The sequence below is a fragment of the Sceloporus occidentalis genome, unplaced genomic scaffold (genome assembly GCF_023333645.1).
Source record: "Sceloporus occidentalis isolate IW3139 unplaced genomic scaffold, rSceOcc1.0.p SCAF_7, whole genome shotgun sequence".
Taxonomy (NCBI): Eukaryota; Metazoa; Chordata; class Lepidosauria; order Squamata; family Phrynosomatidae; genus Sceloporus; species Sceloporus occidentalis.
The window spans coordinates 75545223-75566790 of record NW_028316987.1 but is presented as its reverse complement, the minus strand read 5'-3'; the positions used below and the strand labels follow the sequence as shown (position 1 = coordinate 75566790).

Below are 21568 nucleotides of genomic sequence, written 5' to 3'. Positions count from 1 at the left end.
ATAAGGGATTCACTATTCACTCTGGATTATAGTCCTAACTTTAAAGAACCAAACCTTTTTTTGGGATAGAGTTCAGCATCCTGGAAAGCCCCTTTAATGAAAATCCAGAGTAGATTCACAGACCACTAACATTCAAGCTACCAGCCACCACTGCTAAGGACCACTGGTCCAAGTACAGCAGCAGAAATGATTCAGTAGACATCAGTGAACAGGGGGTTCAAGGAAGTCATTGGGCTCGCTTGCTGATCTAGATGAATGCACAACATACACATCCCAAGATCATACATTTTGCACTATAATTGGCTATGATGGCTAGAAGATTCTGGGAAATGTAGTCCAAAGAACCCTCATATATATTCCAGGTTCTGACTAGGCCTGGTCAAACTACCTGTGACAATGAAGAACCGTGACTAGATCTCCCGAGGTAGAAAAGCAGGCCAGGAGGGTGCTGCAATTTTTATTAAAAGCGCAGTGCAAGGGAAGAAAGGGCATAGCCCCTTTTCCAAGCCATCCTGTAGGAATATCTGATGTCTATATTAAGCAGAGTACAGCAGGGCTACTGCAACATAAGCTTTTAAAGGGATAGATAAAAGAACTGGACTTACACTTGGTTACACGAGCCGCTAAATCTGGTGCTAATGTCTGAGCTCAAGCTAGTAGCCATTACTGGAGTTGTAGTTCAGTGGTTGTTCCCTTCCAGACAAAGGGAACAAAGAGCTTAACTAAGGTCCAAAACACACTGCAAAAATAATCAAGTTTGAAACTGCTTTAACTTCCTGAGCTCAATGCTACAGAATCCTGGGAGCTGTAGTTTTAGGAGACATTTTAGTCTTTTCTGTCAGAGAATTTCACACTGAGCCAAGCAGTTAAAGTAGTATCAAACTAGATTATTTCTGCAGTGTGGATACAACCCCTGTCATCAACTGGCTGTCTCAAACTGGATAAATTCTGCAGTCTCAAACTGGATAATCTCACTTAAAGAAGTGAAAAATGACCAAAACACAAATGAAGTAGTCAAAAGGCTTGAGTAAATCAAAGAAAGACAGAGAAGTGAAACAAAAAGCAGGTGTTACCTAGACCTCTCACTAATCACCTTATACAAGCATTGATGCCACTTGGCCTTCAACACATCTCACAGACCTAACTCTCTGTCTAAATGCAGAAATTGGTCCCAAAGTATTTGGGAGTGGGATATAGGTATGTATATTTGGCCAGTACTTTTTTCTATGCAACTAACTAGCACAGCAGTGTGCGTGTGTGCACGCACACCTTCAAGTTGTCTGTCAATATATGGTGACCCCATGAATTTCACAGAGTTTTCTTAGGCAAGGAATACTCAGGGATGGATTTGCTAGTCTCTCTCCCCCCCCCCCCCCCGAAATATAGCATCTGGTATTCATTGGCAGACTTCCATCCAAGTACTAACCAGAGTTGGCCCTGCTGAGTTTGCAAGATCAGTAGTAGTTTGAGTGTTGGACTACAACTCTGGAGACCAGGATTAAATTCCCAGCTTGGCCACTGAAACCCACTGGGTGACCTTGGGCAAATCACACTCTTTCAGCCCCAGATGATGGAAATGGCAAACTGCCTTTGAGGCAAACATGCCAAGAAAACCCCATGATAGGTTTTCCTTAGGGTAGTTGGAAGTTGGAAACAACTAAATGGCACACAATAGCCACCACCATCAGGAAACCGCCAAATCAGCCAGGATAGCAAAACACCATCTGCTGTAAAGACATCAGTTCAGAACATTCTGCCAGAGCAAAAAATCAGGAGAACAAAGCATCAATCCCCTACACCAAATTCAAAGATCAATTTAAAAACAAACACTATAATTTTAGATTGCAAAATGGTGGCTTAGTGTTGAAGCCTATCTCCAAAATAGGTTTAGCACTTTGATTGAGCAGCCTTAACAAACTATTTCCAGAATCAAGAATGTATAGCATTCTGAGGTACAAAATATACGTAGAAAGATGTGGGAGAAAACAGAAGGTTCCAACCACCTATGAGCAGGGACTGTGTGATCTTTAGTAGGAGTACACAGGGTTCACGAGCTTATTTACACGACAGCATTTCAAGATAATGGAGCCAAAATGCTCTCCAATCTCAGCTTGTTGACATGACCCAAAGGCAAACTTGGTGAATCTGCTGTGAGTCAAAAGCCAGGAAAAGATTTCTGAAAAATAAACCAAAGGCTCTTGAATCACTGGATTGCTCATCCCCTGATATGTAAGCAAGTTTATAAGAGCAAGGTGGCTATAATCTGGAGCAGTGGTGGCGAACCTGTGGCACGCGTGCCAGAGGTGGCACTCAGAGCCCTCTCTGTGGGCACACGCTCTGTCACCCCACCACAGAGTTTACCACAGTTTGTTACTAGAAAGCTAGAGGAACGTGGCACTTTGTGATAAAGAAGTGGGTTTTGGGTTGCAGTTTGGGCACTCAGTCTGTAAAAGGCTCGCCATCACTGATCTGGAGGCCTGAGTTCTCTTTTCCACAAAAAATATATATAAAGACTAGAGGCCATATAACAAGTACAATACAGTTCTTATCCAACAGGCCTGCCTGGAAGAACTCACTCGGTCACCCGTTGACATGGTCCCCATATAGAATATCCTATGTACCCATCTCTTTGTTGTTGCTGGATTGTCTGACTGTTTTAATAATTGAATGTTATTTTATTGTTATAAGGGAATTTTAATTGTTGTGTTGGTGGGAAGGATAATTAGTTTTATTTTATATTGTTGTATTTTTACTTTTATTGTAAGCTGCCTCAATCCTAATGGAGAGGCAGGATATAAAATTATCATCATCATCGTCCCACAAATGGCAGCCCTACACTATATTCCCTCTCTTTCCAATAGGATGTACAACTTAGCTCTGAGTCCTAAGCTGCTATTATTATTATTGTTGTTGTCATTGTTGTTAATTGGCATCCAGCCAACACCAATTTATGGAAACCTTATGAATGAGAAACCTCCAAGTCACCATTAACAATAGCCCTGCTCATGTCTTGCAGACTCAGAGCTGTGGCTTCCTTGATTGAGTCTGTACACCTGTAATGCAGTCTTCCTCTTTTCCTGTTGCATTCTACCTTTCCAAGCATTATTGTGTCTACAACTGAGTCATGTTTGCTCATGATATTCCCAAAGTATGACAGTTTCAGCTTAGCCACATTAGGTTCCAGGGAGCACTTGGACTTGATTTGCTCGAGGACCCATTTAGTTGTTGTTGTTGTTGTTAATGTCCCACCTTTCCCCCAATCTGTGACTCTAGGCAGCTTATCAGAGTTAAATGAAACATAGCTAAAACAAAATCAGAATCATTCAGTCCTGGTTTATTGGGGGAGGGGGGTTGGTTTTGATTATTGTTAACCTTGTATGTTTTAAATTTTGTATGTTGTATTTTAAAAAACTTTTTACTATTTAAATTGGATTATTTTAATTGTTTTTAAAGTGTTGTTTTAGTGTGTGTGTGTGTGTGTGTGTGTGTGTGTGTGTGGTGAGCCACCTTGGATCCCAACTTGGGAGAAAGGTGGAATAAAAATAAATAAATAAATGCAAATACAAAGTTAAAAATATCATCAAACTATCATTAAAATTAAAACCAGTTTAAAAATATAACTATTAGACATGACAAGTAGACAAAACACAGAGATGGTACTGTAGAATTTGGCAATACCCAGCCTGCTTGAGCAAGCTGTCTTCAAGGTTTGTTTTGTGAATTCGTCAGACAGCTTTGGTTATCAGGCAACACAGCAATGTAAGAAATCAATTGTGTGCTTTCTTGTGCCTAACTGGAGTGGGCAAGGGACTTGATTCCAAGTAAGCCTATGTAGGACAATGCTGTAAAGCAATAATTCTTGGGTGGGTAAATAGGCCCTAAATGTTCAGTCAATATGTATTTAGCCTTCTCAATCATCTTAGAAAGAAAAGGCCTTTTCCCGTCTTGAGAGAAATGGCTGTCTAGTCATTCAGATCAACATGACAATTTTCTGAATTGTGCTAACCAAAGCCATCATGGTCATAGTCTGCATCACTATGTATCCCATTGCACTTTGGTTCAACCACCACAACTATGCAACTGCTTCAACGTCTGTGGTGGTAATGTTGGACCCTATCAGTGGACTAATATCTACAAAAGACCGCGCTAAAATAGAGCAGTCAATCTCAATGGTGCTGCTAGATTCCTTTGCTCCTTACTTTTTAAATCTTCTTTGCAGTGGCCTTTGCCCATCCTCACATCTCAGGAACTGCACAAAACAGTTCCAGCCCATTCTAGAACTCTATGTACAGAATTTGAACTTGAATCCTCACTCTTAGCAAAGATTCAAAAAGTAAAAAGCTGTGCATGCCCCCAAAGGAAGGGGAACCTCTTTTACAGTGGGCCCTTGGTATCTGCTGGGGTTTAGTTCCAGGACCACCAGTGCACCAATATTTGCTTTTGAGATTTTTTTTTTTTTAAATTTAAGCTAGGGATGTTGGATCCATGGATGCAAAATCTGTAAATATGGAGGGCCAACTGTACTAACGTGATATTTTGACCACCATAAAAGTAGAGCAAATGCACCACCCAAACTGTCACCTGATGCAAAAGACAGAACTTCTCTTTCCCCCAATTCTCTCTCCCCCAAATGCCTCCCACGTCTATCTACATGTCTTTGCTTATAAATTAGATTATATAAGATAAGTGAGAGGTTGGGAATAAAGGAATGGAATGAGCAGTTAGAATGTTGGAATGTGACTGGTGACTTTTTATTATTAATAAAAGATACAAATCATGCACAGAACTAGCATTGTGTGGTGGTTTGAGTTCTGGACTAAGACTCCAGGTGACTGGAGTTCAAATCCCTGCTCAGGCATGGAAGCCAACTGGGTGACTTTGGGCAGGTCACACTCTCTCCGTCTCAGAGGAAGGCAAAGGCAAACCTCTTCTGAACAAATCTTGCCAAGAAAATCCCATAATTGACTTATGGTCACAATAAGTTGGAAATGTCCTGAAGGAACACAACAACAAACAAGTCATACAAAGTATACATAAAATACCGTAGACAATATATCTAGATTCAAATGGAAACTAAAAAGATATTACAGACTCTATCTACTGATTCAAAATTAAGAGGTGAGCAAGCACATCATTCCAAAGCCAGAGTTGTTACGGATTGGTAGAGAATAGAGTCAACATTGGTTTCTTACTTAGGTATTTGGATGGTATAAGAGTGGAATTTGTATATAAATATCTAGAGGGGCAGGACATGTAGGGTTATATCAGTGAACATTTAGCAATTTGAAAGGAAAAAATAGGCCTAAATTGTAAACAGCATTAAGTAAATATAGAAGGGAATTCCTGAATGGCATTGTTATACTTTATAGTGGGAAATATAAATATAAACCCATGTTCTCATCTCGGCTAACAGAAGGGAGTTGCACTCAATTCCTGAGTCATCTCTCTGTATCTGTATCTGTCCATTTCCAAGAAGGATTTGCAACAACATGTTCTAGTACATTATTTTTCTGTCCAGCCAGCCATTCCCTCTCTCCTGCTGTATACTCCATTTCATCCCCCACTTTCCACATTTTCTGTCCCATTCTCCAGGTATTCTGTGGCCTATGACAATGTTCACTGGTCTGTGAGGAGGGGTAATTTTGCCAGCATGGTGTAATGGCTTGAGCCCTGGATTATAACTCTGTGGATCAGGGTTCTAATCCTTGCTCAGCCATGGAAACCCATTGTAACAACTTGGGCATGTCACATTCTTTCATCCTCAGAAGAAGTAAAAAGAAAACTCATTCTAAACAAATCTTGCCAAAAAACAAAAGAAAACATGATAGTTTTGCTTTAGGGTTGCCATACATCGGAAACAACTTGAAGACAAACAACAATTTTGTTTTTCCTTAAAGAGTTTTTGGGACCTCTGTGTGCTTTCTCACCATGTAGAGACATTGCTCATGTTTCTCAATGGGCCTGTTGTTTTTTGCTGAGCAAAGATTTTTCCTTATGCGACCATTCTGAGGAAGTTATACTGTTTCTTCTCCCCTGTTCAACAAGGCACATCTGATAAAATTCTCTCTTCTGTACAATTATTCGAAATGTAAAAATGCTGCCCAGCTCAGCATTCTTGTTTTTTCATTGGCTGTCAAATCAAATTCAATATATGGTAATCCTATGAATGAGAGACTTCCAAGAATCCTGGTCATCAATAGCTATGCTCAGGTCTTGCTGAGTTGTGGCTTCCTTGATTGAATCAATCCACCTGTAGTCACTCTCTCTTCCTACTGCCTTCCACTTCACCAAGCATCATCGTCTTTTCTCACGAATCACAGTCTCATGATATATCCAAAGCATGACAGCCTCAGTTCTTAGAACAGACTTACAAGAAAGACAGATGAAGAAAAAGAAGCACAGATGGAAAACATTTGAATTGGATCTGATGTTGAACACTGGGTAAAGGTGTATCCAGTATCTGTAAAGACTGATGACTACTGAACAACCCCAGCATTTGTACAGTTAATATAAGTAAAGTTTTTCTATATGGAAATAAAAGCTGTTTTTATAATCATGCAATTTTAACCAAACTATTTTTAAAAACACACACACACACCAACAGCAGCCCAGACATCAGGGAGTGAACATTTTGTGCAATCAGTTTTAAAAAGATGTAACACGTATAAACCACCCACGGGGTGAAAATTTGGATCTGAACTCTCCTGGTTGAGGAACAACTGAAATTTGAGTTTAAATGTTTAAGTTTACAAACGACTTGCAAACACCACATAATAAAACTTGTCAAATCCTTAGTGGGAATGCTTGCGGGGGAGAGGAAAAGGTGAAGGTGAAGATGAGTGAGCTTCCCTAAGGAAACCTGAAGAGAGAACAATGCTATTCCTAAATGTTGACTATCTGTCAAACAGTTCTAAAAAATATCCATCTGGAAAGCACATGTGAGTGCAGGACAAATCTCTCCTGACTGGAAATGTTGAAACAGATGTTCTACATGCACTTGTGGCTAAGTAAATGTGCAACTGTTAATCCAGCACTGATTATTGACTGGAAAACCTCAAAGGTTCTGCTTAGATTTGGTTGAGAGAAGAAAAGAAAGAAATGCACACTCTGTTTGCTCTTTTTTTTAATGCTTTGCCACCAGTTCATATGTTCTTGTGCCACTGAAGAAGAAAAAGGAATCATGTATGCTACTGAACATGCCAAGGCTGGACATGATGATGTAGTTTTTTTCCTATCTAGATTAGGGGTGGATTAATTAGTCTATTTCTGGTCTGTGTCACTTCTGTGTGTGTTCACTCATAAATTTGTTTCATCCCACTTCCATATTAGTCTGCAATTCTTTTTAAACTACTGCATGAGCAATCATATTTAAATACACATACACATATTTAAGTGTATTTTTTTTTTACAAAATGTGCATTTCTAAGCATATCTCTCTTCCTAATTTTTAATGCATCTTCATACTATTGAAGAATGAGGAAAAACACTGAAACAATTAGGAAGGAGAATGTCAGTGGATTTATAATGTATTATTATTAAAGTGTACTTGGTGTCTCAGTGGAGATTTGAAACTAATCTCTCAGGTCCCATTCCAACACTCTAAACACTTCCAGTGATGTATTCAAAACTGTCGAGTTTTAAGTCTCTACTTTCAAGTCTGAAGTCTAATCTCAAGTTCTTGTAAGTTATTTTCAAGTTCTGTCTCAAGTCGGGGAGCCAACTTTAACAGAAAAAAAGGAAGCAATGGACATTTCTCAGAGGGGAACAGCAAATACATAATAGGCTTAAGGCAGGGCTTGAGGTCTGCTTGGTAGTACGTCCCTGGTACACATCAGAGGAGACTTCTAAAGCTTTAGAAGTATCCTTCCACCTCAGGCTTGCTGCCTAACACCATTTGTTCTTGTTCACCCTGTACTCTGGTCGTAGGTCTTGCCTGCAGCCTGAAGTGAATGATAACAGCAAGTTGGCTGCTAAAGATATACATAAGTTGCAAGTCAGGTCAGTGTATAATTTATTGCTGAGTTGAGTACAAGTCAAGTCACTCAAGTGATCTGTTTTAAGTCTATATCACTGACCACCAGAACACACTGGCTGTCCAATCCACACAAGAGCTATAGATCAAGACATTTAAGAACAGCCATGTTGGATAAGGCCAAAGCTAGCCAAGCAGTCCCTTATCACAGTGGCCAAGCAACTGGCCTATAGGTGAACTACAAAAAACACAACAGCAGAAGCCATCTTCCCTTGGTACTTCAGCTCCTCAACAACTGTCCATCATATTGTCTCTGGTACCAGAAGCAACATTTACCCTTTATCATAGCAGCCACTGTTCATATTGGAACAAACCGTTCATAATAGAATTCATAAAGATAAAGGTCTTCTAGCATTCTTGATCCAGGCACACAAAAACTCATTACACAAATATGATTTTAAAAAAATTACACACAATCAAGGTCTACTTATAAATTCTAATTAAATCCATCTAAATTAAATAGATCCAGGCAGGCAAAGGACAGCCAGCCAGAACCAGTTGATGACCATATTGACTGGAGGATTCTAGGAGTTGCATTCTAAAAAAGTAACTTTTCCAAACCTCTTTGAGAGAATGCATCATTTATGAAACACTGCTAAGAATGTGCCCTTGACCATAGTGCTTTATCATTCCTCGCCCCACTTCAAGGCTGAGGCTAGAAGGGATATTCCAAAACAAGACAAGAGATTTCTAAAGTATTCAAAATTAAGAATAAAGCAGAATTTGTAAATGATTGTTAACTTTACATTCCTCCAGTCCTGTAGCCTGACTGCAAATGTAACAGTTCACTGGCATAGCTAGAATGGTGCCTGCCAACTTGCAATCCCATAATGACTACTTGCTAAAACACAGGAAACTTGCAAGGCTGAGCCAAAGTGGATGGCTTACTGTGGCAGCCTCAGAGATGGCAAGCAAACATGTCACACATCAGTCTTGTCTCCACCTTTCTCAAAGCAGTCCACCTCCTCCTCCTGTTGCTGCCATTGTTGTGTATCAGAAGTTGTCCTAGTTTACAGCCATCTTTAGATTTGCTTAATAGCATTTTACGAATTTCCCCCCTTTCCTTAATATAGTAATATTATGCTTTAAACAGTTTACTGAAATAACTTGGGAAGTTATTTTTTAAAGTAATTAGTTATAGTTCTCAATTCTTATTTACTTAAATACTTATTTTAAAGTTAATTAAAACAAATGCTCATGTCTGAATGGAACAGGATGAGGCAACACATGAACCGCCAGTGCTCAAACGATGTGATGTTCCTCTTCCACCATTTAGAGAAGCCACATCCCTGTCAATTTGTATCTGTAAAGTAATTCAGTTATTTCTGCTTTATTGGAGGAAGACTACTTCAAGTAACTTGTTTATAACTAGTAACTTCCAAGCTCTGGACACTGCACAGATACCATGATCTTCCTAACTTTGTGGGCTGGGGTACAATATCATAAATTGCATTTCTGCATGAATGCAAAACTTTTCCTCCCACCTGTCCCCTTATTTGCAAGTGTTTGGAATTAGATACAAACATAACGTGTGCCATCATGCCCTCCCACCAAATACCACCACACCACCCTAAACATAATCATTCTCTTCTGATTTTGGAAGAGTACCTGGCTAGTACTCTTGGGCAGGAGACCACCAAGGAATATCAGGAATCTTAAGGTATGGCCTACATGCTAGTCCCTGCCCAGATAGAGGTGGGGTAAATAGTGCCAAGAGAATTTACTGAAGTGGCGTCCAATAAATGTGGGGAGTGTTACACTTCGCCTGTTTGGTCTATTGTTGATCCACCCCTGCCTGTCCCTCCCTTTGTTTCTTAGCTCTTTTGCTATGACAGGCAGATAATTTGTTTTTGGTGAAAATAGCTTCTCTGGCATGCAGAGGGAGTTATGATGATTGTGGTGTGAGAAGCCTCTGCAGCCTTCTGGTTCAGCTGTACTGAAAGCAAATGGAACACTATGCTTAAAAACAAATATGACCCCAACCAAGGAGACACAGTATATTTTTGCATTTGTTTCTTTAAAAAAACCACACACACCACAGTAATTAACCATACATGAGAGCGACTGACATCAAATTACATCAAAGAGTGTTCATAACTGCTGCTTTCTCTGCCAAATTCAAGCTCCCAAGCAATCTCACTAGGACCAGGCTGCATAATTCCACTCCTGACTGGCCAAGCAAACATCAGGGCTGGACTAACTTTGCATGCATTCACTTTACATCTATTTTTATTTTCATGCAGCACTCTGCCCCCCCCCCAAAAAATGGAAACAGAACAAAAATGCAAAACATACACACACATAGACCAGCCCCCAAACCACCCACACATATTTGAACAACCAATCTAACCAGAAAGAACTTAATAAACCCTTCCTTTTCTTTCCCATAAGTTTTTCAAAATTGTTTGGAAAATGAGGGGGAAAATCAACCTTGTTGCTCAGTATGTCTATTCCAATGAATTAGAGAGCCAACATTAAAAGCCCCTTCTTTTTCACAAACCATACACAAATTGTATATCTCAATTTTAATTTTATTTGTAAAAAGCCACAGTTGTGTAATTACTTTTCTAGGTTGCCAATACCCACATTTATCTCATCTGCATAATGTAAGCCCATTCTGCTTACAAGCCATTAGTGACATCTGAAGAAGCACTTTAGTTGTGTTTTTAAATGCTTGAAAGGTGGAGACCTCTGGAGATAGCTAGCAATTACTGCTGCATTCAGGCACCCATTTGGTTGCCTTGTGCAGCTGCCTGTCTGTCAGAGGGCAAAAAAGAGATGGCAACTTGCTACTTGTTGCTGCTGCATAATAACTTCAAAAGGGCCAAGTGTCCTGTGTGTGACTCTGTCTATAGGCAATGGTGTAGTGGTAAATTTTCAAGTACAGATGCTCATCAATACAGACTCCATAACTACATCTACAAAGATAGTCCAAAAATGCAGGCAGCTGGTCTGATCCATATCAACAAATCAATTCTAGCATTTTTCACATCCTCAGGATCAGGTCCTTTGTAAAACAAATGGGTCATAATTGCCCATTCAAGACCACGACATTACAAAATATTTTGCATTACAACAGTGATAGCTCAAAATAACATACTGTTCTGGGAAAGATACATTTTCTCCCCAGCTGTTGTGCTGCTAAGCTCTGATGGAACAGTAAAGCCAAACATCATCATCCCTGATAATTAAATGTTCTGTAGCTCCCACCCTGCATGTCCTCATTCCATTGTACCACTGCTGTAGACTAGAAGGTGGGAGGAAGGACACAAATTTCAATTTTCTAGATACTGTTTGACTGCAACTCACATCAGCACTACTCAGCATGAACTGCGAGATGGTGAATGCAACATCTGAAGGACTAACAAGCTGCCGATCCCTGCAGCAGGTGTGTGCAAGAGCACTATATAGTCAGCTCACCTCATCTGGAGTAAGTAACCTGTGCCCCTTCAGGTGTTTCCAACTACAACTGCCATAATGTCTGACCATTAGATGGGCAGGATTTGTGTAAGGTGTAGGGGAAAACAAATAAATTGAAGGCACTGGATTGCCTATCTTAAATAAGCTAAAGTCTATAAAGAACTATCTCACCAGCTTGCTAGAATTATGCCTTTTAATTATATGATAGACTCATAGAACCATAGAGTTGGAAGAAACCACAAGGGCCACTGAATCCAAGCGGGAACACCAATCACCCACAACAGATGGCCATCCAGCCTCCATTTAAAAACCTCCAAAGAAAGAGACTCCAACACACTCTGAGGCAGCATATTCCACTGTCAAACAGCTCTGACCATCAGGAAGTTTGTCCTAAAATTTATGTGGAATCTTTTTTCCTGTAGTTTGAATCAATTTCCCCTTGTCTTAGTCTCTGGAGCCATGGAAAACAAGCCTGTTCCCTCTTCGATATGTCATCCCTTCCATTATTTAAGCATGACTATCATGTCCTCTCTTAACCTTCTATCACTGAGATAAAGCTCATCCCTCGGTTTACTACTAGAATTATCTGCTCACACATGTATCTACACAGTCAATGGGATCTTCCTCAGAGGCCTTCAGCAGGTCCTACCCATCAAAGATGGGTGAGACATTTTTTACTGGGGACTCTATGGCCTGTTACAGACTGCCAAAATAAAGCTGCTTCAGGTCTCTTTGGAGGTATGCTGTTTAAATGATGCATGCATCCTAAGAATCCGGAAGCTGCACCAAAGCTTCACTCCAGTGCTTAGGAATCAAGTGTGGCTTTGGTATGACCTCCGAACTCTTAGGACCCATGCATTATTTAAATAGTATACCTCCAAAGAGAACTGAAGCAGCTTTATTTTGGCAGTCTGTAACAGGCCAGCACCTTTGGAATTCCCTGGTCAAGTAGGCTGACATGGTGGCAAGTTTATGTTTCACACCAGGCAAAGATCTTATTAGTTTAGACTCTTCAGGGAGTGCTTAAATTTTTTAAAAATCCATTTGGCATTATAGACTTAGTTTGTCTTATGTATTTTACTGATGATTTTCACTACATATTGTTTATTTTCACCTTAATTTGAAAGCTGCTCCAGGAATATTTTAGGCCTGAAAGGCTGAAGCCCTTTAGAGTGAAAAGTGCAACTGCCTCCCAAGGCCACCCATACATTCTGACTTTCAAACAGACTTCAAAGAACTATTTTTAGCTGCAGTTTCTTCTTATGTTTTGTGTGTAGGCTGGCCATGGACTGATGGTTAATTTTATGCTGGTTTACAATGGTGTTCTTAATGGGTTAATTAATTTTAGGCATTTTTTAAGTTAAATTCTTTTTCTCCCTGCTAATTTTGTAAACAACTGTTTTAAATTATTGCAATGATGTTTCATAGCTTTGTATTGTTACGCAAGCTGGGAATTTTGGGAGGCAATTTTGCCAAGTTAACCACAATATGCCAGTACATTTCCCTTTGTGCTGGCTCCATTTTCTTCATCCATTTTCAGGCCAAATCCAAAACACTGGATTTAACCTGTAAAATCTTAAATGTTTTAGGGTCAGGTTACTTGACGTAGAATCTCCTTATCTACCAAATCTTACAGTCACCATCTGAAGCCCTCTTTCAGATCATCTGGCAAATAGTTATAAGTTACAGGGCATTTTCCGTGGTGGTACACTGCCTCACTGAGTGCCTACGTTATAATCTTTTTAATGTTAGGTGATTTTCTTTTTTAACCAGGCATTTCAGAAAACATTTTAGTGCTTTTATATCAGGGGTGGGTGCACAACTGGACTGCATGTGACTATGTGAGGTCATGTTTGTGCCCCCTAGGAATTAAAATGCTTCAAAATGTCCTCTACAGATATATGGAAGGCAATTTCACTACATTAGGAAAAGGCTGGGTCAATTAAGGCTCCCAAAAGGACTTCTATGCATGCCTTATTAAAAACAGGCCTCTCCAGGGACTAAAATGGCCACAAATGGTTGAAAACTTGGCAAAAATGCCCTCCATTTCTCCTAGAGGGTGTTTATGGAATTTGGGGGCAATTTTCTTATCCTTTTCCAGCAGCAGATACAGTGAGGATACAGCCCCCCAAGTGTCTTGGGTCTAAAGCAGCCTGTTGTTTTTCCAGTCACCCCCTCTTGTATCCCCTTTTATTTTATTATTTTAATCCATTTGTATATTACCATACAGAGTAACAGAGTCCTAGTATATACTAAAATAATTACTTATAAAGTATACATAATTTTATTTTATATTAAATTATATTTCAGAAAAATATACAAGTAAAATCAGCCTGGCAAAAATAAAATATGCCCACATGCATTACTATGTTGTATGAACAAAGCTAAGGAGGTGGGAAATAATACAGTACCTTCTTGGTTAAACCTTGATTTGATTTTTGGAACACATAATTACTATCCTTTTATCAATCCAGGAAAACAATGACTTGGACAATCCTCACTTTAGTGTTCAGAGTGGAACATAGCACTACAATTCTGTGGTGTGAATGGGTCCCCTCACTGAATTGGTGCCTTCAGAAAAGGACTCACATTTATTCCCCCAAATGATCAAATTGTTTTTACCTGCCTAACTGAAAATGTTGGGAAGCCTATGACTTCTGGCTACCTTTGAGTCCTATGGTTTTATAAAATGCTACCCACCACTTCCAGGCCTATCCACCCGCAGACCTCAGAGGAATAGTTTACAAAAATATGCAGTTATGTAAAAGATCAACAATTTTTCTTCTGCACAACAGAGGTAGCATATCAAATTTCTGATTTCTTTAGAAAAAGAAATCGCATTAGAAACTGAGCTCGCAAATCAAAATAAATCCATGCCTGTCTGGCTCTCCGATCTACTAATTCAGCATCTTTGGGGTTTGTTGTTCTTCCATTTTTTGCTGCCCTTCATGCTCTGCCAAAGCCAAATAAAACTATAAAACAGCTTCAGATGATTAATACAAGAACAATGAGAAATGTAACCTTTCCAGTATCAAATGGCATTATCAAGCACCCTGATTTTAAAAAGATGTTTTGCATTATTAGAATATGAAACAGGTTAGGCTAAAGCTAATACAAAAGAAAAGAACAAAACATATCATTCTTTGTCAGTCCTTCATGCCTACACCTGTAACCAGATGTTGTATTAAAAGTCAGAAAAAAAGAGGTTGTATAATCTAACTCAGAATAAAGAACCAAGTTGCAAACTCATGAATAAAATGACTAAACTGTTTTAATATAATTTAAAGAATAAGTACCACTGTGGTGTAGTGGTCTGAGTGTTGGACTATCACTCTGGGGACCAGGGTTCAATTCTCAGCTAGGCCATAAAACCCACAGGGTGAGTTTGGATAAGTCACATTCTCTCAGCCTCAGAGGAAAAACCTCTGAACACATCTTGCCAAGTAAACCCCATGTTAGGGTCGCCATAAGGTCGCCATAAGTTGGAACTGGCTTAGAATCATAGAATTGGAAGACACCACAAGGGCCATCCAGTCCAACCCCCTGCCCTGCCATGCAGGAAATTTCAATCAAAGGATCCCTGACAGATGGCCATCCAGCATCCAGCCTTTAAGGAAGGAGACTCCAATACACTCTGAGGGAGTTTGTTCCACTGTCGAGCAGCTCTTACTGTCAGGAAGTTCCTCCTAATGTTGAGGTGGAATCTCTTTTCCTGAAGCTTGCATCCATCCTAGTCTCTGGAGCAGCAGAAAACAAGCTAGCTCCCTCCTCAATATGACATCCCTTCAAGTATTTAAACAGGGTGATCATATCACCTCTTAACCTTCTCTTCTAGTCTAAACATCCCCAGCTCCGTAAGTCTTTCCTCATAGGGCATGGTTTCCAGACCCTTCACTAGATTAGAAAGCTGGGCCAAAGCTAACAAAATGAAATTCAACACGGAGAAATGTAAGGTACTGCACTTAGGATGGAAAAATAAAATGCACAGATATAGGATGGGGGACACCTGGTTGAACAAGACTACATGTGAAAGGGATCTAGGAGTCCAAGTAGACCACAAGCTGAACAAAAGTCAACAGTGCGATGAGGCAGCTAAAAAGGCCAATGCAATTTTAGGCTGCATCAATAAAGGTATAGTGTCTAGATCAAGGGAATAGTGCCACTATATTCTGCTTTGCTCAGGCCCCACCTGGAATATTGTGTCCAGTTCTGGGCACCACAATTTAAAAAGGGCATTGAGAAACTGGAGTGTGTCTAAAGGAGGGCGACTAAAATGGTGAAGGGTCTGGAAACCATGTCCTATGAGGAATGACTTAAGGAGCTGGGGATGTTTAGCCTGGAGAAAAGAAGGTTAAGAGGTGATATGATAGCCCTGTTTAAATATTTGAAGGAATGTCATATTGAGGAGGAAGCTGGCTTGTTTTCTGCTGCTCCAGCGAACAGGACCCAGAGCAATGGATGCAAGCTACAGCAAAAGAGATTCCACCTCAACATTAGGAGGAACTTCCTGACAGTAAGGGCTGTTCGACAGTGGAACACACTCCCCTGGAGAATGGTGGAGTCTCCTTCTTTGGAGGTCTTTAAGCAGAGGCTGGATGGCCATCTGTCAGGGATGTTTTGCTTGAGAGTTCCTGCATAGCAGGGGTTGGACTGGATGGCCCTTGTAGTCTCTTCCAACTCTACAATTCTATGATTTTAGTCATCCTTCTTTGGACACACTCCAGTTTCTCAACATCCTTTTTAAACTGTGGTGCCCAGAACTGGACACAGTATTCCAGGTGGGGCCTGACCAGATTTGAAGGCACACAACAATAAATAATAAATATAGGCATCAGAAAAATCTACACAAACACAGTTAAAAAAGGGGAAATAAAATTTGTTATAAATACATAATACATAGGATTCCTTATGAAAATATAAACATTTTTGTAGCATGAGAAGGATGTAATCCTATGCAAGGGAAGGTCAGCAGGTATTAAAATGAGAACATTGAATTTCAAGAGAATAAATATTGAACACCCAATTTCCTGAAGCTTACTCTCCAAAGGAGTAATGCAAAAATGAAGAGAATGTCGCTTTATGTGATTAATTCCCAACACCACCATCCTGGTTCTTCATGTAGCAAGATGCAAAATATATAAACAGAAACACAATGCATTTGAATATGTTCCCATATGGCAGTAGACATTTCACTGTATTGCAGCCTTGGAAATGGTGCTTAATAGAGGAAAAGGGCAGTGATATATCAAGGGGTAGACGTCAAGGCTCAAATGGTGGGCCCTCTAGCACACCTCACAGAGAAGCAGGTGATGGGAGGGTGCAACAAACACACCAGAAATTAGGTCTTGGGCCAGTAACAGCTCACTGAACAGCCTTTCTGCCTTCTTCTTCTTCATATTATTATTTTTAAAGAAACATTTTACAGTCAGTGGCAGGCAGCCAGAAGTATACATGCTTACAGATACTCCTTTTATTTCTCTTACTATCAAAATATGTCCCCCTTTCATAGAACAAAGTAGTGCTTATTCCCCACTAAACATATGTAACATCAGGGCAGCAGATGCAAACTCCCTTTTAATCCTATAGTCATGCTGAAGTTATGATATAATTAAGTTTATAGTCTAAAACTGTGCATGTGCAGAGTACAGTGGGCTCTTGCTTTATGTGGGGATCCGTTCCGGACCTCTCCCGCGTAAAGCAAATAACGCGTAAGTTTGAGCCCTGTTATATCCAATGGGGCTCATGCTTGCATGCACCCATTTCTCAGGCGGCTTCAGCATATGCTGAAAGTCACCTATAAGGAGCCCACATATGACGCGGGCTCACTGTATTATTACTTTATCTATGCGAGAATGAGGAAACAGTTCTTGTTTCCTCTAACATGGAAGCAGTTGTAAAGGATGGTAGAAGGGTGGGGCACAGAGACAGGAGTTAAGAAATATTAGTTATGCAAATAGTACACAAGGAAAGTCCAGGCAAAACCATTAAATCTGGGATCTAAAACACGACTGGGAAGTGGAGAACTAGTGGGCTACATATGGCCCATGGCCATTTTTGCAACCCACAAAACTCCCAAACTTTCTATCACTCACAAAATATGTTTTCCACAGAGACTCTGGGAGTATTGCGGTTCCAGAAGTCTCTAGCACAGACCTCAGCATTTTATTTTAATTATCTCCCAATCACTTTTTTTTAAATGAATGCTTTTTTTTTCAGTCACTAGTTTCACTGGGAAAGAATGGTGCAACCTGTTGCAACTCCAGGAGGAGGCAGAAAATTCCCCCACCCCAATAGACTCTCCAAAGTTTTCTAAAGCTATCTAGGAACTAACTGGGAGAAGACTAACTGAGAATACAGCTCAGGGATATATCATACACATTACATATTAAGGCCTGAGACTTAAGCCCAAGGGTATTCAGTTCCAAAAAGAAGAAGAGGAGGAGGAGGAGGAAGGGAGGGAGGAAAGGAGGGTATTGAGAAGAAAGCAAGCAAACACACAAGCAAGCAAGCAAAGAGAAAAAATAATCCAAAATCTAGACAGCCACATGTTCTCCATCTCTAAATTACAACAGACTTCAGTTTCCAGAAGTCACAACCAACATGACCACTAGTAACAGAATGTGGGAAATGTAGATCAAAACGCCTGAAAAGTTCTCAGCTCTGGTTTTGTGAGCTGGTGTGTTGACTGAAATACTTCACAGCACATTATTTATTTTATTATTTACATATTGCATTTATATTCCACCTTTGTCCCAAAATGGGATCCAAGGTGGCTGGTAATGAGATGTTGAAGAATACAATAAAAATATGCACAGCATTTAACAACTTCAATCCCATTAACAGTGTTAAATCTCAGGATAAATCAGCGTTGGGCAACATAAAACCATCCAGATGATGTTGAGTTGAAGTTTCCTTCACCACTAGCAATGCTGTGGGAGTCACAATCCAGGAATCTACTCACATCCTGCTGGTATAAACTGGGGGCAGGAGAGGCAAGGAAGTTGAAACTAGGCCTTTAAGAGAAGGTGCCCCAAATCACTCCCTACAGACAGTCAATCTTCACAGAGATGGATGTTCAGCATCAATAGGCAAAATAAAGCAACATGTAAACCTCAAGATCACCAGTGATGGTGGCAGTGGTCAGAAAGAGAAACCTAGAGGTGATGAGTTTACTCTGGCCTCAGCTGACCAGAGGAGGAAGACCACTACATCAACAGCCTTGAAAGGCAACTCTCCTAATACTTTGTTAACTCCTCTACCTCTGAAACCAGCTTGAAAACATTCCCTGGTTGGCCCAGACTGGCCACTGAAGGGCACATGACTTGCACTGAAGGGCACCCTCTGTGTGTAGGTCAAAGTGTGAAGTTGGTGGTGGGAAAAGTGCTGGTTGTCTTCAAAGACTACAATGACTTCTGGGATCCTGAAGGAATGAATGAACCTCCGGGTGTGCCCCCCCCCCCCCCCACACATTGAAAATTCAACTGGGCCCATATGCTTGGCTATGGTTGACATATGTACCAACATATATAAACAGAACTCTTTCATATCACGGGAAATCCTGGTTCGCCCAGGTCTGCACATGAGATCCATTTGTGCATTAGCCAAACATAGAGCTGCTGTGATGTGTGGTTGGTGCTCATGCTAGTTGGCAGTCAAGAAGGCTAGATTTGTGAAAGTGAACAAGTTTGTTTTAAACCGCTGTAACCCACCTGGCATCCTAAATTGGTAAAAAAGTGAAATATAAATATAACAACAACAGCCCAGTAAACTGTGGGCAATGATTGATCCGTGCTGGAGTGGGAAAAGTGTTCCCCCTGACATACAGATGAACTACAATTCCCAACATTCCTCATTGGTTCCTATGATGGCTATGGCTCGTGTGATTTCCAGTTCAACATCATATCCACTTTGCACACATCTGTTGCAGCCACTAAATTGTAGATCACTAGCATGCAATGGTGACCAATCTTCCCATTGCTGTCAGAACTGTATGGTTACTATTCAGGGTCACTCTGTCCTCTACAAATGACATGAACAAGCCTTAGGGGCTAGTTTTATGTCTGCAGGCCCACAGGCAGGCAGGCAGGAAAAAAAAATCAAATCAGCAGTGGCCAAAAATACACTTCCAATTTTTTTTAAAAAATGTTTTTCTCTTCATATTTTCAAAGATACAGAATAACCCTGCAACCACATTACAAAGTAAATTATAATTCCCAGGGACTCCTACAAGTTGCATTTTCCCCCTTTGGCTGATATTTTTTTTAGCCAAGGGATTCTTGGCGGGGGGGGGGGGGGAGTCCAAGATGGGCCCATGGGCTGCAAAGACAGACTCGGGCCCTTATGAGCTGCCAAGATCTCCTCCCTTGCTTTACAATAATGGAGGTGAAGAACCAATCACCTGGGTGACCATTGATGTCCAGTTCCAAAAGGCAGCACAGACTGGCATATTTTGGGGCACTATACTAGTGTAGGTAGTTGTGGCAACAGGAAAGAGACTGCTCAGAACCAGCAGATTTTGTCTTACCTCCTGACAGCTTGCGTGGTCCTGGAAAAAGTAGTCGCTAGTACAGTGTACCATCAGAAAGTCTTCCTCAGGGCTTTGAACTATGTTGGATTGCAACTCCTATCATCCCCAACCTGCACAACGTACAGATTGGGGAAGATTGATACCAGCTGGCCCTTCCCACTCTTTGCATTGACTTGCAACATTTGTATTTTCCATTTGTTTTTCCCTGGTCATACCTCAAATGGTATGTTATCACTTCTTACATTTTGAAAACAGCTTCATCTGGCTTCCACTGAGGATTCTGTGGATTGTCATCAAAAAAGCTGGAAAAGAAAGGACACTACCCCATCCATCTTTAGACTCACTATATTTCACAGCAGTTCGATTTAAAGCCGCATTATTAAGATCTGGATTCCCTTTGACTGCAGAGTAGATAATGAACAACCCACTCATTTTATTATCCAGCTCAGCTCACAAAAATATCCCCTACACACCAGGGACTTGATTTTTTAAAAAATCACTTACAGAAGTACCTGGATGCCTTCAAATACAGAGGAGGGGGATGCCAACAGATTATATACTGTATTTTGATTTTAGAAAAATTTGAGAGAGAACATTTCAGTGTTCCTCCAGGCTACATGTAAAATTATAGCTTTGCTTTCTCAAAATTGCACCAACTTCATCTCTTAATCTACAATGCCTTTTTTAAAAAAGCAACACCCTACTAAATTCTTTAGCCCCATAGGAATTTTGCAGCTCATCACAGGCAAGGCTTCTTACCTTACATTCCTCCAGTAAATTCACTTTTTTTCCTAGTCAAGTCTTGTAGGTAATGTAACACAAAAGCACTCGCATCTAATTGCGCCCTTCAAGTCTTCTGAAAACCGACCTGACATGCTTCTGTTTTACTAAAAGAAGTTTTAGCCAAAAAAATAAAGAGGTCTAAAGGAGGAGGGGCAGGAAAACCAGCCTTCTCGTTCAAAAGATTTCACGGCCATTTAGAGGCTTTTGCTTTCACTGCACAAAAGTTAAATCTGAGCATAGAAGGCATTCCCCCACCATTCCGGAAACCAGCATAACCAAAACCAATTCTGAACTGACGAAAAATGCTTCTTCCATGTGTTCTGCTTGGCAGACACCGTGAGCCATTGCAAGGAAACACGTGATATTTATAAATACAATATGGCTCATGTTGTCATAACCTCTCAATGACAAAGCACCAGGATAAAGCAGACAGCAATGCAGTGGGAAAGATGAGGTTTGTGTCCTTTGGACAGTCTAGAGCCAGCAGACATGCATTCATGTCTGCCCCCAAGGTAAACATAAGTTTTTATTAGAAATAGGAAGATCTGCAAAGTGCCATATGGGACCTTTTAAATACATTGTTGAGTAGCCTCAGTCATACCAGATTCCCCAGAACTAATTGCTTAAATATCTGCTTTGCATGCCAGATATAGTTCCAATGTTGCAATTCCAGTGGAACTGACTTGACAGTACTACCATTTGATGGGATTGCACTCCATTCTGGATAATTAAGGAAGGAAAATGAAAGGCTTGATCTGGGGGATTTGCCTGGCTTTCCTTTAAAAAGCACACACACGTCCCATATA

The 21568-nt window shown here is 40.4% G+C and overlaps 1 protein-coding gene across 9 annotated transcripts in view; it reads right to left on the bottom strand.

Moving 5' to 3' along the window:
• The window catches only part of KIAA1217 (KIAA1217 ortholog), a 502750-nt gene that overhangs the window by 69948 nt on the left and 411234 nt on the right, over nucleotides 1–21568 (bottom strand). Inside the window, exon 1 of one of the 9 annotated variants that reach the window (XM_089533377.1) lies at nucleotides 20739–21009. The exons of the other annotated variants lie outside the window; for them this stretch is intronic. The gene's annotated coding sequence lies outside the window, so the exon portion shown is untranslated. Of the gene's footprint in view, nucleotides 1–20738; nucleotides 21010–21568 lie in introns of those variants that run through there. 9 annotated transcript variants of the gene reach the window in all.